Here is a 14,150-nt window from a genome sequence, read left to right as displayed (position 1 = left end):
TCTTTTCTGCCATTGAGTTAATATTAATTATGAGTAAGCTGGTGGGGTAAATTAATGACTGTTCCAAATCTCTATCCAGTATTATTTAAATGTGTCCTAAGTAATTTTTCTCCTTTCACACTTATTTCAAAGAGTGACTTAAATGTCAAAAAGAGAGTATTTCACTTTATTATTGTAGTACCCCAGCATTGACGAAATCGAGTGGGACCTGAGGGAGAAAGGATATTATGAACCTACTATTTTCTGCCCATTTCTTCTTGGATTGACAAGAGCAGGGGAATTAGTTCCCTTGATTCTCCAGAAATATCTTTTTTTCCTGCTTTGATGCAGTCAGCAATGCAAGAAGAGACGGGAGAGCTTCTGCTTGCCCTCTCAAGGACTCCAGCAGATAATTCACCTCTTACCACCAGCTGGAGCAGCTCTGGGGTGGTAGGTACCTCTTTGCCTCAGCAGATCCTAGGGGTTAGTGCAGACTTTGGAGGTCCCTCAGAAGTGCCCTACTCCTTTCTGCAACTTATCCTTCGTGTTGTGCAGCTCAGTCCACCCCAGACCAAAATGCCCCTACTCCCAAGGGTAGCCCCAGCTGGACTAGTAGCAAGGAGTGCCAACAGCAGTTCTGACATTTGTAGGCCTTTATCCACTCATCCATAGACATGAATCAGGAATTTGGAAAATATCCTCCACTACTTCAGAAAGACTATAAGTTTGCCCATAACAATGAATGTTTCATTTTAAACATGTATGATTTATATTTTGATCGCTCGCATCATCATTTATGTAGCCCCTGGCAAAATTAAGTTCACAGAGAGCAGTAGTTTTTGTTTTTAAAGCTTGGCATTCTAAGGATCACAGAAACTGTGTTTGCTCTGTGAACGTTTCGTCTTTCACTTGGCATTTGTATGATCTATTTTACATATCCACAGATAATAAAATATGACCAGCTATCTGTGATAAAAAACAATATATGGGATTTTTAACTTAGTGTATAGATAAACAGGTTTTAAAATATATACCTATCGGCACGTAATTTAAAAAGCTAGTTAGAAGATTTTAATATCTGTATATTACATACTCGTATATATTATATAATATAGTGTAATATATGTATATTTTATGTACATGTGTATCGTTAATCATCTGAGTTACCAGATCTTATTTATTTATATTTACTGTTTCTTTTGTGGCAACGCATAGCGCTTCCAGCCCAGACAGGGGTTCCGTTGTTGCAGGCACACATGCGGGCAGCGCTGGGAATGAAGCAGTACGTATTGCTATGCCATACCAACCCTGCTCAGAACTCTACAATTATCTATTAGCAGACTTTCCTCTCCTCTCTCTATGTGTGAGAGGAATTGGTTGAACGCGGGATTGCTTGTGCTTCTTCTCCTCTTCAATCACTATCCACAGGGAGATCTTCTCCCCTCTGGAAAAAGCTTATATTAGAAAAGGTAGACGGGTGAGCATCAAAGCAGGTAACACTTCACCTGCACAGTCAAAGAGAACATGGAAAAGCAGCTTGTGCTTTCCATTTTTTTCTTGATGTTGATCATACTTAAGTTTTATTATGTGCATAAGAGTTAGCACAAATACTAGAGGACTAAATTGGTATACAATTGTCAAGGAAAGGAAAGAAGTAGAAGGAAGCCTATTAAGAATGAAGGATGGAGGGGAGAAATGGGAGTCCTAGAAGGAAAGATGAAGAAAGAAGATGGGCAGGTGGAGCTGGAGTGGAGGCACTAAGAAGCAGACAGAAATTATTTGGAGTTCATATATCTTGGAAACAGTATGCTCTTGTGGCTGCAACCCAAGGATCAAATAGTCCCTGAATTAGGCGCAGAGAGTCTGGCATGTGGCACACAGGAAGGGGGAGGATTTTATTCCTTGAGGGAGGAAGAGGAAGCTTTCATTAACAATCTCATTTGTACTTCCCACAGGGCTACTTGTGGTGAGACGTGAGGTCCCACCTGGGCCTCTCCCTATGCTACAGCTCTTGACAGCTTTATTAGTACTGATGAATGACCCGTGCCCATTGCTGGGTTTTCAGCAAGGACAGATCTCAACACAGAGGCAAGTGCCTATAGACAGAGAGCAGTGCTGCAGCGTCACCGAGTCTTGGGCAGACTTGGACTCCTCCATGTTCGGACAAGGGTCATCAGTGTGTACTTGTGTATGTGTACTTTTATATATGCAAATACAAAAGTACAAGATCAACGTCATCCAGCCACCTCGGGCTGCCCTTGGTCCATACAAGCGAGGCCTGCACATAGCTCCCACCTCTCGACCCTCAGCATTGTCCCTGAGGGTGATGGAGGTGCAGAGCCCAAGGGGGAGGACACATCTCCAGACAAGATGAATGGGAACAGCAGGAAAACATGCCATTGTGGCTCTTCTATCAAGAAGGACATGTCATGTAAAGACACTTCTGTGTCATTCTAATGTCTAGCATCACTAACGCAGTGCTCTGCTCAGGCTCATTTACTGTATTTCTTAGTAGTGCATAAAAGTTGGGGGAGTGTGGTGTGTCCGGTACCTGCTATTCATGTGTCTGAGAATGAGGTGGACGAATTCCTGCTCTTGCCATGTGTCTAAACGTCGGTAGATTGTGCAATGCAGATATTTACCCTAACTCTAATGACAAGTTGAACAGACAGTGTCTGGAGCTTGCTCTTAGCTGGTGCTCCCCTTGCAGCTAACATCATGTTGGTCTTGCAGGGATTGAGATTGAACATTTCATTTCCAGCTGTGTTCGGCTCCTCAGGGGGCTGCCCATTCCATTGACTTTGGGGTTTGGATCAAGTTCTTTAATATTCTGATGTTTGAAGTAAGTTTCTCATCTAATATACTTCCTATAATTACTAAAGGAATTATACATGAAAACAATTCCAGTATTAAATGCAATCAAGTTAACGAGAAATGTTCTTTCAGAGTTAGCCTGAAGTTCCTATGTACAAACAAATTGTGTTATCCTAAAGTCCATGCCTTAACATGCTAGACTTTTACGGTCGTTTTTATAACCCAAAGCCTACACAAACTGCATTTCTGTAAGGAACTTGTACATATTTTTAAAGTGACTCTCCTCTGCAGTGTTCAAATTAAACTTAAGCTGCTACATTGCATCTGTAAGCCAATTTCTTGCATGTTTTGCTTTTTGCCTCTCATGGCTAATGATGCTGAAGACCTCAGCATTAGCATTACGTTGTGAGTTGAAAACAGTCACATTCTCCATATTCTTCGTTCCCGCCTGGGTTTTTGTTTTGTCCTGAGTCCTGACTAATTCACATTCTGTCCACTCTGTTGTGTTGCTGCATGAATGCTCTCCACAACTAGCTGATGACTATCCCATTATTAGACCCACTAGAAACACTTTTCTGCCTTTTCTGTAGGAAACAGAAGAAGATAACACATCTCAGCCAAAATCCTTCATTTTTTGGTGTTGTGTCAAAAATTTAGGGCTGTCATCACCTAATGCCCCTTTGGAGAAAGCACTGTATATAACAAGACTCAAACTGGCTGTAAGTGTACCTAGCCGTGACACTGTTAGCTCGCCATGTAAATCAAAGACAGGGTCAGGAGGAGACGATCATATCTGAAACAATGATGTTGTAATTGAGAAATCCAGTGCCAGCTTTCCTAGATCTCTTTTGACTTGTGGTTCTGCATTAGCTTGAAGTACAGGTTAATTGAAACAATCCAGTTGATATAGGGTGACTTCTATAGCTGTGAGTATACTTAGTGTGGTGTCTTTTAGGAATGAATAAAATGCTTTCACAAGCTGAGAAATTAATCAGCACAGTTATTTTTACTGCTTTGGATTACTTAAGCCTTCCTTCACAACACTAATTTCCAATTCTTTCCTATTTATGTAATCTATACGCTGCTGTGAGTAAGCTGATTTTCTCGCCATGACAAATAGAAGGTTTTTTGATTACTTCTGCCTTTACATGTTTTACCAAAGCAGAAAGAAGAATGGAAAGGTATTTCACCACTATAAACAAAATACTGAAAAAACCCACCAGAGAAAGCTTAAGTATTCGGTGCTCATAAGTGGGTATACTTGCATGTCTTGCTGATTATCCGTATCAACAGTGTTAATATCATACATAGAATTTAGGGCAAGGCAAATCAGTATAGCTCCATTTGTCTTTGTTGGACCTATGCCAGTTTATGCTAGTAAGGGCAGAGCCCATTTTGGGCTACAAACCCACCACATTTTAAAATGGATTGTACCTAGAGCTGTATTAAAGAGAAGAAGGGAATATTAAATCTTCCAAATTGATGGAGTTTTCCCATTTGATTTAAGACTTAACACTTTAAGTGTTATAAGCCAAAACAACTTGAAATCCGGACATAATGACTTGAAATCAATCAGATTCTTATCCTGAACTGTGATATAATCCAGGGACCCACAAATCCAACCTCTGTCACTGGAGGAGTGCCATTAAAAATACTGAGCTGGTTGTGTTGCACTGAAGGGTGTTTTCAGGCTCCTTAGTATAATACTAAAGTTTAGCTGAAGTACCCATGGAGCAATAAAACAGCCTGAGTAAATACATCTTACACCAATATCAATGAGGTATTTGCCTTTGCGGATTTGGGATTACGTTGCTGACACTGAACTCCAAAAATTTCATTTTCCTCTCAGATTAGATATAGTACAGAAAGCATGCAGTGGCCAAAAATCTTCACTTATTCTTCTGATATTTTTATGATCATATGATCAGGATCCTCCTGGTATTCACTAAAGTAGATTTCAACTTCAGTGGAGCTGGTTTTATTCTGAGAGCTGCTGATTAATGTGCGCATATACTCTGATACTGCGTATGGTTTCATTAGCTTCAGCACAAGGCTTTTTATTAGCTTTACTAATTTTCTGATAACCTTACTGGACCGTCTTCATGTTTAAATATTGTATGGAAAATTACTGATTGAAAACATCATCAAAAAGGAATTAAAGAAATGGTATTGTTAAAATATTCTAGCTAGCATGTCCTCCAAACGTCCACTTCTAAGATCACCTGGAATTTCCTGGAGGAGAAGAAGCTGCTTTGGAAAGGCTGTGTCAGGCAGATAGATCAAGGCTAACCCATTGGATTGTGGCCATCCTAGGAACCAAAGGGCAGGACGTGTTTGGTTCCTGAAATTGTTGGAGACCCTTCAGTCCCCAAGGCCTTTCCTCCCCAAGAAAGCGCCTGCAAGTCCTTCAGGGTTCTTAGTATGTAAGCACATCTGTAAAGATGTCAGATCTTCATCATTAAGAGTGCTTGTGACCTAGTACCCTTTCACCACATGAAAGCAGATCAGTGTTTTCTTTTCCACATGTGGAATTTTCAGGGCTTTTCATTGAAAACTTTCCTTCAGAGAAATGTTAGTGAAAATAACAAAAAAAAAATACTTAAAGAACATATCATCTTACTGCCATGTTTCCATGTTTGTGATTTCATCTGACTTTCAAAAACACTTATTTTTAATTACATGATTAATAAAAGTTTGAAATGAATTCCATGATGTGGGGTCCACATTCAAAACTGAGCAGCATCTCTGTCTGAATCACAGAATGACTGAGCCTGGAAGGCACCTCTTGAAATCATAGAAACATAGAATCATAGAATGGTTTGGGTTGGAAGGGATCTTAAAGATCATCCAGCTCCAACCCCCCTGCCATGGGCAGGGACACCTCCCATTAGACCAGGCTGCTCAAAGCCCCATCCAGCCTGGCCTTGAACACTTCCAGGGATGGGGCATCCACAGCTTCCCTGGGAAACCTGTTCCAGTGTCTCACCACCCTTGCAGTAAAGAATCATCTGGTCCAACCCCCATGTTCAAGCAGAGCCACCCAATCTGGGTTGCTCAACAACAAAATAAAGTGAAAAACTGTTCAGTTTCTTACTTCACTCAGCAGGAAAAGTGTGGGTCAGACAAGAATTGACATACATATACACTTGCTTGGTTGTTGAGCTCAAAACCTTTGCTCGCATCTCTTAAATGATTCATTCTCTATGATTTTCTTAAGTATTAAGGTTAATTGATATTTAATGGTTATTGCTCTTGTTTGACAGGGAAAAAACCCCCGACACTGTGGAAAACATTTATATCAAAGGCCAAAGCGAGAATGATGGCTATCTCGTCTTTACAGAGTAAGTGTCCTGTATAAAATCTGACTTTTAGGAATATCTGTTCCTCTAGCTGTTAACTACAGAGAAGTACGAGGAACAGTAATTCCATGCCCCAAAGGTATTCTGAGACAAATTCAGAGACCTTGAATGTGAACACAAGAGAGTTCAACATGCTTTTGAAGTCACACTAAGGAAATGATTATGGGAAGAGCTGCCAGGGGTTGGACTAAAGGTTCATGAGCCCCGTATCCTGTCTCCAGCGAGAGTAGCAGCAGGTCCTCAGGGGAGGAGTGTAAGGAGAGGCATAAGAGATGAAGATGTTGGCTGGTACTTTCCCCCACTCCCCCATCCCAGCTCTTCCCATCTGTGTCTCAGGCACTTCTCAGTGCAGCAGCACCAAGTTCAGTGGAGCTGGAATGATTTAATCCCATGTGAAGCCCACTCTCCAACATAGTCCATATATATGTGTAGCATATATATATATATATGCTACACATAGATATGTTACACACACAGCTACAGAAACAGGTCAAGGGGGGCTCGAAGGGTGATGACATTTTCTAGAAAAAAATCTGGGTGTGAAAAACTTCTTTCTGCCTTGGGGGAGTAGTTTGTCAGAATGTTGTACACAGCTTTAAAACATCGTTTTCATACTCTAGTTCCAGAAGAAACATCAGTGATACATCTTTCATCTCACACCTGGCCCAAGCATATCAGAGGTTCACCTAAATTAACAGGCTTTCACTTCATTAAGCCTGTAACAAAGAAGAAGATCTATGGTCCAAGGACCACCAGTCTTCTGAATTTTTTACACCAAATAAATGCAATGAACTTATATCAAATCTCAGAATCTCTTCATTTGTTGTAGGTGGTGGAGATAACTGATCTCAGCGGAACAATCTGAGAGATGATGTGTGAGGCTTACCTCTCTCCCTTACAAACACATGGAAAGGAAAAACAGACTGGTTGACAAAGAATCGGAAAAAAAGCCCAATCAGTTAACACACATAACAAAGCAATTCACTGAATGCAACAGTGTAGAATGCACATGTGTATCCTTTAAACTTTTCACCATCCCTGGAGGTGTTTAAAAAAAGGGTAGATGTGGTACTTAGGGACATGGTTTAGAAGTGGCTTTTGTCAGGGTAAGTTAATGGTTGGACTTGATGATCTTAAAGGTCCCTTCCAACTTCAGGAATTCTATGATTCTATGATTCTAATTATAATAATTATAGTTTAAAACTTTTCCAGGCAGAACTGTCATTCATTTCAATGGCCAGTCTGGCCCAAACCACAACAGGTGTGATATAAAAAACTCGTAGTGTGGTGATTCTCTATCTTAAGTTAAGGAAAAGATAAAAATTATTGCTTAGATTCCTGTCTTCATACATCCCTTTTCAAATATATAATTTATTGTATAGCAACTATGCACATTTTAGCCTTTATTTTTCAAACAGATTTCCATAACTTTAACAGGAACCTAGCAAACACCAAAGATTTATTTCGTCACTAATGATGTTCTAGTAGTGATGTTGACAAAACTCTAAATGTAATTTCTTAGGACTTGACTAAATTTCACAAGATATCATGCCTCATTTTTAACTTACCTTTCTTGAAAAGTTAGCAAGAAGCAGTTTGGCAATTTCCAGGAGAAAAAAAGCATATATTTTCCCAAGGTTATAAAACAACAAACAAACCTCACAAATATTTCTGTGAAGAGCTCATTCATGTTTCGGAGAGCAAATTTTGCAGCACTGAGAATAAAACTTAGCCTCATCTATCTACCCGTGCTACCTTTCTGGAGAAAGAGTGGGGAGGCACTAATTCTGCTTGCAGACCTGTAATGTCCGTGACCTCATGATGAAATACCTTTGGCCAAACCTTAAGTACAAGAATGGTCACTGCTTTATCAACAAGTTGCAGATAACTGGAAGAATAACCTAAGTTCAAAGTAAAAAGAAAAAAAAAGTATTTGAAATTTGAACTGCAGAATAAAATATTGGGCCACTATAAGGTGAGGAGCAGCAGAAGAGAAATGGACCTCCAAAATTGCTGGTCACTTGGAATCTCTTTTTCATATCAAAAAGCGCTATGTTGTCTACACATATGGGCTACTGATTTCAATGTGCATGCTTTGTTCTCTCTGATAGGAGAAAAGAGAAAATTTTAAACTAGATATCGTTGCTGTCGTCTGGTATATTTTAGTTGTCACATATCAGATGTCCCTCCACAGGCTGAAGATGTGATGAGTTTCTCTGATTCCTGTGGCTACCTAAGGATCAGGGCTCTTGTCAGCGCTGTTCAGGAAGCTCTTTCCTATAACATATACGGGACAAAGCACACTGCATCCAAAAGATGACTTAAATTTGCTGCTACTCTAATTTAAATCCTGCTGCCACTTTCCCAGGTCAACCAGTCTCGTACAACCACAGTCCTTGAGGAAAGTATGAAGTTCTCTCTCTTTCTGCCTCACTTTCTCTGACACAAAAGTATGTGGGAAACCAATGCACTGAGTATCTGCTGTTTACTTTACTTAACTACTAAGCCAGTTTTCTGAGTTTTTTTCCCCTATTCTACCATTCGTTGCTCACAGACAGCAGTCATTAAACATTACACTGTTAGGCATTTACTGTTGTAAAGTGACATAGCTATGCATCTATGCCTACTTATATGGCAGCCTGGCTGATTGTAAAGTTCAAGTAAATGTACTAATAGACTATGCCATTCCCTGTCCATCATGTTGTGGGACCACCCCAATTCCTCTTAGCTGTGTTGTTGCGGTATATGTGATTATTCTGCCTCTTCTAGATCTGGTTGGTACAAGTATTTACATCTGGCTACTAAGGGTGTGTCATTTTCTTAACAGACAGCATTACTGTTTAATCTCCTTTCTTAAATTCTGACTGTTCTGATATCCTAATCTACTCCCAAGCACCCAGCTTTGCAGTTTGGTGACAATTTTGTAGAACGGAGCAGTAGAATTTGTGCCCAGAATTCAGATTTTTTGCTATCAGTTTTCTGAAGCATGGCCCACGCAATATTTTCATATTTTCCCCCAAGGAAGATACTGTTTTTGATGTGGCCTTATAACTAGTCAAACATTATTTGCAACCTGACTTTTTAATGCAAAGAAGCTAAGCATGCCCAGAGTTTTGGTTTAGCTCATGTCAAGCCCATTGTGTTCACACATAGCATCCTGAGATTGACTTTTATTGGCACCGGAGTTAGAAGCTCCTCCTCCGATTCATTTATAAACCACATTCTTCACTCTCTTGGTTCATCTTAAGGAAAGTTTAGAATGGTAACTCCTTTATCTTGTCCCAAAAACTTGCCCTTTCCCTTTTCCAGTAAAAGCACTACAAGTTGCTTAGTGTTTTTATCTGAATAACCTGCCAAGGAAAATAACTTGTAACTTTCTAAATAAATAAGCCTATTTTAATCCCAAGCTATGAAGGAAAGCAAAGATTTCTGCTGACACAAAAATAAACTAATCTTGCTTATGGCAGAAAGCCTGTTCTGTTTGAATCTGGATGCTACTGCCATAGAGCAGCTGTCTTCACAGATACAAAAGGTACCGGTAAGCCACCATTGAACTCTGTCTTTGTGAATATAACAGGACTTTGCCCTTATGCGAAATACCTGTAGAACAAAACAGAATGCATTACTTTCAGCTAAAATGTCAAAGGAAATATTTTCTTTCTCAAAAGTGGTCACTGGCTATATGGCATAGAAGTGCTAGAGATAAGACTTAATTCACACTTTGTCAGCCAAGTGAAATTCCCATTGCGAGGGAAAAAGATTCAAAATACTATGTTAGAGTATTTATTTTAGAGTGCTTGGAAGCCAGTGGCAGCTGGCATTGCAAGAAGTGAAGACAATGAAGAAACTTTGCCATTTACTATATAACCTCAGTAAAAAGTTGCATTCCGCAATTTATGCTGCTCTTTTTTTATTGGAAGACCATGGCCATTTATTATGTGCTCGTTTATAATAATGAATTGTGTCCAAATAGCGTTAGGCCTTTCTAAGAATGCTTCCGAAAGGGAACTGAATCTATATTGATGTTTAGTGAAATTAATGATAATCTTGAAAAATATAAAACATAGGAAAACTATTGGACAAAGAGGGTCACGTGTCAACAGTCATGCCTGTGCTACAGAGCATACTACTCACAGAAACACCCTTCCTGAAAGCCCAAAAACCACCCCGGCTGCAGGCGGTACTCTGCAGGATGAATGGTATCAGGATGGTTCCACTGAAACAGCAAATGAGAGAGCAGCAGCCACAGTAGCAGCTATGTATTTATGGTAACCTAAGAACTCAAGTCTCATAAACGGTACCTTTCGACCTTGACGTTGGCTCAGGAGGCCATGGCAGAATAGAGGACAGAGATAGCTTCAGGTCACCAACGTGCTGCTCAGGATGCCAGCTGTGCTCTGTGCCGCCTTCCTGCCACCACCCGCTGGCTGTGCAGGGAATACCTGCCATTTAACATCGTGTTTGGCACAATATGGCTATAGCACACCAGAAAGGTTGATGCCACACTTCTTTAATGCAAAAATAAGACCTGTCCTAATTAAGCACATTGGTATTTGAGCCTTTTAATAAATATTGCTGTATTTCATACTCAGATCGATGAGAATGTCATTTACCATTGTGAAGATTTTTGGTTGAGAATGAATTTTTGGACTGATAGAGAACAAAACCAAAAGCGCAACCATGGAGTTGAGGCAGGGCTATGGATTTCACACTGAATAACTTGTGGCATTGACCTTAAAATGTCTAAACTAGGAAGTAGGTTCCCTGTGTAGTTAATCAACAGAAACATGTTCCTCCAGGGGGCAGCTAAAAGCAGAAGCCTGTTTCAGGTGCTCTGAAATGCCCCTTTCTCAGCACAGAAGGAGCCTAAGAGATGAGCTTAGTAATTAGGCACCTAAAGTTAGTCAATAAGCATGCCCACGGATTTAAGTTAAGCCATTAATTTTACTTCAGCCCATCATCAAAATGACGTTCAGAAGAAACAACAGCTGCACAAGGCACAGCCAGGCACTCTTGGTCCAGCAGATCTTCATCAGCGTTAAGCTCTGTTTCACATGAAAGAGCCAGAGTTGCAAATTAAACTTACATATTCCTCTTCAGCGTGCGTACATGATGTTCATCTGTCCTTGTGGGAGTCAGTGTTCGAGATAATATACATGAGTTGTAATACCTCTGAACATGTTTATTTAAAGTCGTCCACTGCAAGATGTTATGCTAATACCTCAGAGAATGACGTAAATTAGGATGAATTGACTAAGTCCTCAGATCTTATTGCCGGGAGCACCCTCTACAGAGAAGCATTGATAGAAAGTGTTATTGTATTATTACTAAAATGCATCAATCACATTCAGAGACCTACGTTTAGGTACCGCACAGATATATAGTAAGAGACAGTACCTATCCAAAAGAGTGTGCAGAGCAGGACAAGAAAGATGTATCATGGCAGAAAGTACTATTATTTTAGCTTCATATAGCATAATATAAAGCATACAGGGATTAAGTATATGTATTTGATGGCTTTATATATCCATTAAATTGGAAGGAACCCAATAGCAAAGACAAAATCCAACCCAAAACTCTCCTGAATTCCCATCGGTGATTTAACTCCTTCTCTTGTGCTTGGCTAGCTGGCATCATGTCAATGATACTTAAACACTGCATACTCTTTAAATTTGGGGAGGGAAATGCCTCTGGCCTTAGCACTCTTCATTGTCATATCACATGTCTCTATTCTCAAATGATTTACAGCAATTCCCTTTCAAAGTCCGCCTTTAAAACAAATTTCAAAAACATATAAAGCTTCTCAGGTATAATGTGATGAATAGCATTTCTCTGGGAAAAAAGTGTGAATTGTTAGTAGCATCACTGTTACAACTTCAACATCTTTACTGTTAAGAAAGAAACCAGGCATTTTTATAATGACTGAAAAATGTTAAATGCTGTGCTGAGAAATAGAAGTGGAGTAAGAGGGGTTGTTTAATTTTATTAAGAGGATGCAAATGACTAAGTGACTGAAATACACCAAATTCTCATTATATGCCCTTCAGTTGCCTGTTCCTCTGAATTTTTGAACTCAGTGATTCTCACAGTGCAATCAGAAAAATCAGTGAAATATCCTATTCGTGATGAACCGTGTTGTTATAATGATTTGGTGTATTTTACTTATCATAGTTATCTCAATTTGTGTATGAGGGAAGGGAAGAGTAGTAGACAGGAGGAAAGGGCAGAAGGGAATAGTGTTACAGATAGGTATGACCAGAATTTGCCTCAGTCAATGACATACATTAAAATTGAACTTCAGTAGATTTGCATGCATTAAAATACATTTTATCTGCATGTCATAATTACTTGCTTTCATTTCAATTATGTCCTTTTGATGTATTGAAATGGCAGTTATGGCCTGTGCAGTATTAGGCTTGTGACTTGAACTGAAATCCAAACAAGCTTGTAATGAAACTGGTTTTGTTGACTTCTTGTAGGTCTGTGTGGTGCTCAGTTAGATACGTCTGCTGGAATACATGGATGGGTATCATATAACTGAATAATTTTGGGATGTGTAATTAAGTTATGTTAGCTGTTTGCTGATGTAGTCACTATTCCAAATGAAGAAGCTCTCATCAATACACCTAGATAGTATCAACATATGATCATTAAATAGCTAGCTGAAAGAAAGGAAAACCTTCTGCTTAATAGACCAGTCAGGCTTTGAATTACATAGGAGACTATAGCAAAAAAAAAGTCAGTTTGGTTTAATAAATATATATATATTACAGCAGGATCACAAGCCATTGTACACAGTGACTCAAGCACGTAAGAGAGAAAAAGCCCTTATCCATATGTGTTGCTCCCAGTGTACCATGGGTACTTACAGCCTGCTATTTCACTCATTCACTCCAAAGCAATTTGAGAGGAGGCTATACAGACCAAGATAATATGTTGGTAGATGCAGGCAAGTGGTTTGGAAATGTACATTGCAGAGAGAGAGGGTTAACCATCTGACCAGCACGGTGCCACTGCCATCGCAAGAGAGTTCCTGCACAAGCTGGACATGTGCCACCCAACCAGCGTCCCTGGATGGCAAAAATGGGGCTGTGGAGCTGAGAACTAAAGTCATGAGGGGAATGTGGCAGATACCGACAGTGCGCCTCCCCAGTTTTTCCTAAGATTGGACATAAGGTGCATGTCAGCAGCAAGAGACAATAAGGCAGTCCTCATGGAAGAGCTCTCTTCAAAACACTTGGCAAGCGTTAATTTCTTAAGACACATTGCAGAGAGCAGCAGTATTCCCCAAATAGTGATAATGCATCTGCTTGAACAACCTCCTGATTGCAAATTATTGCATAACTGCGATAAGAAGTGGGTCTTGACCTGTTCTTATCTTCCTGTGAATCTTCCAGGCTCAAAAGCCTTATACATGAGTACAATGCTAAGCTGGACGTTAAGCTACAAGAGCCTAGGAATCTTTCTTCCCTGGCCGTCTGTATTCAGGGAACAGACGCTATTTGTTTTTCTGTATCTAGCTTCTTCAGATGCTGGGAGAGTGTATGTATAAGAGAGGAAGACCTAGCATGTGCTCAATAATTAGCTTCCGAAATGGAGAGTAACTGGCTGTTTGGGATTGGCTCCTCCTGGGAGAACACGTTTGTTGGAGAGCTTGATTTTGATTAGTTTTCTGCAGAATCAAGTATTTCCCAGATAGTTTCTCTGTTTTGTAGCTTACACATCTAAAGGCTGGTCTCATAAACCACTTTAGGGCAAAGATAAATCTTCTTTTATCCCCTAAAAGATTTTTCATGCTTAAGACTGTATATGGTTATTTATCTTATTTGTATTCAGATGTCTTATTTCTGTAGCATCTGATCATCACTTGGCCATGGGGGGCAAAACTTTGCTCCCTTCTGTTTAGTTCTCTCAGAGTTTCTCAGAGAGACCAGCAGAGGTAGAAGGGAAAGCAGAATAGGGTTTTTACAGAGTATGCAACTGCCCTTTGGCACCTGT

Source organism: Rissa tridactyla, chromosome 1 (genome assembly GCF_028500815.1).
Source record: "Rissa tridactyla isolate bRisTri1 chromosome 1, bRisTri1.patW.cur.20221130, whole genome shotgun sequence".
NCBI classification, from domain to species: Eukaryota; Metazoa; Chordata; class Aves; order Charadriiformes; family Laridae; genus Rissa; species Rissa tridactyla.
This window is presented reverse-complemented; position numbering follows the sequence as displayed.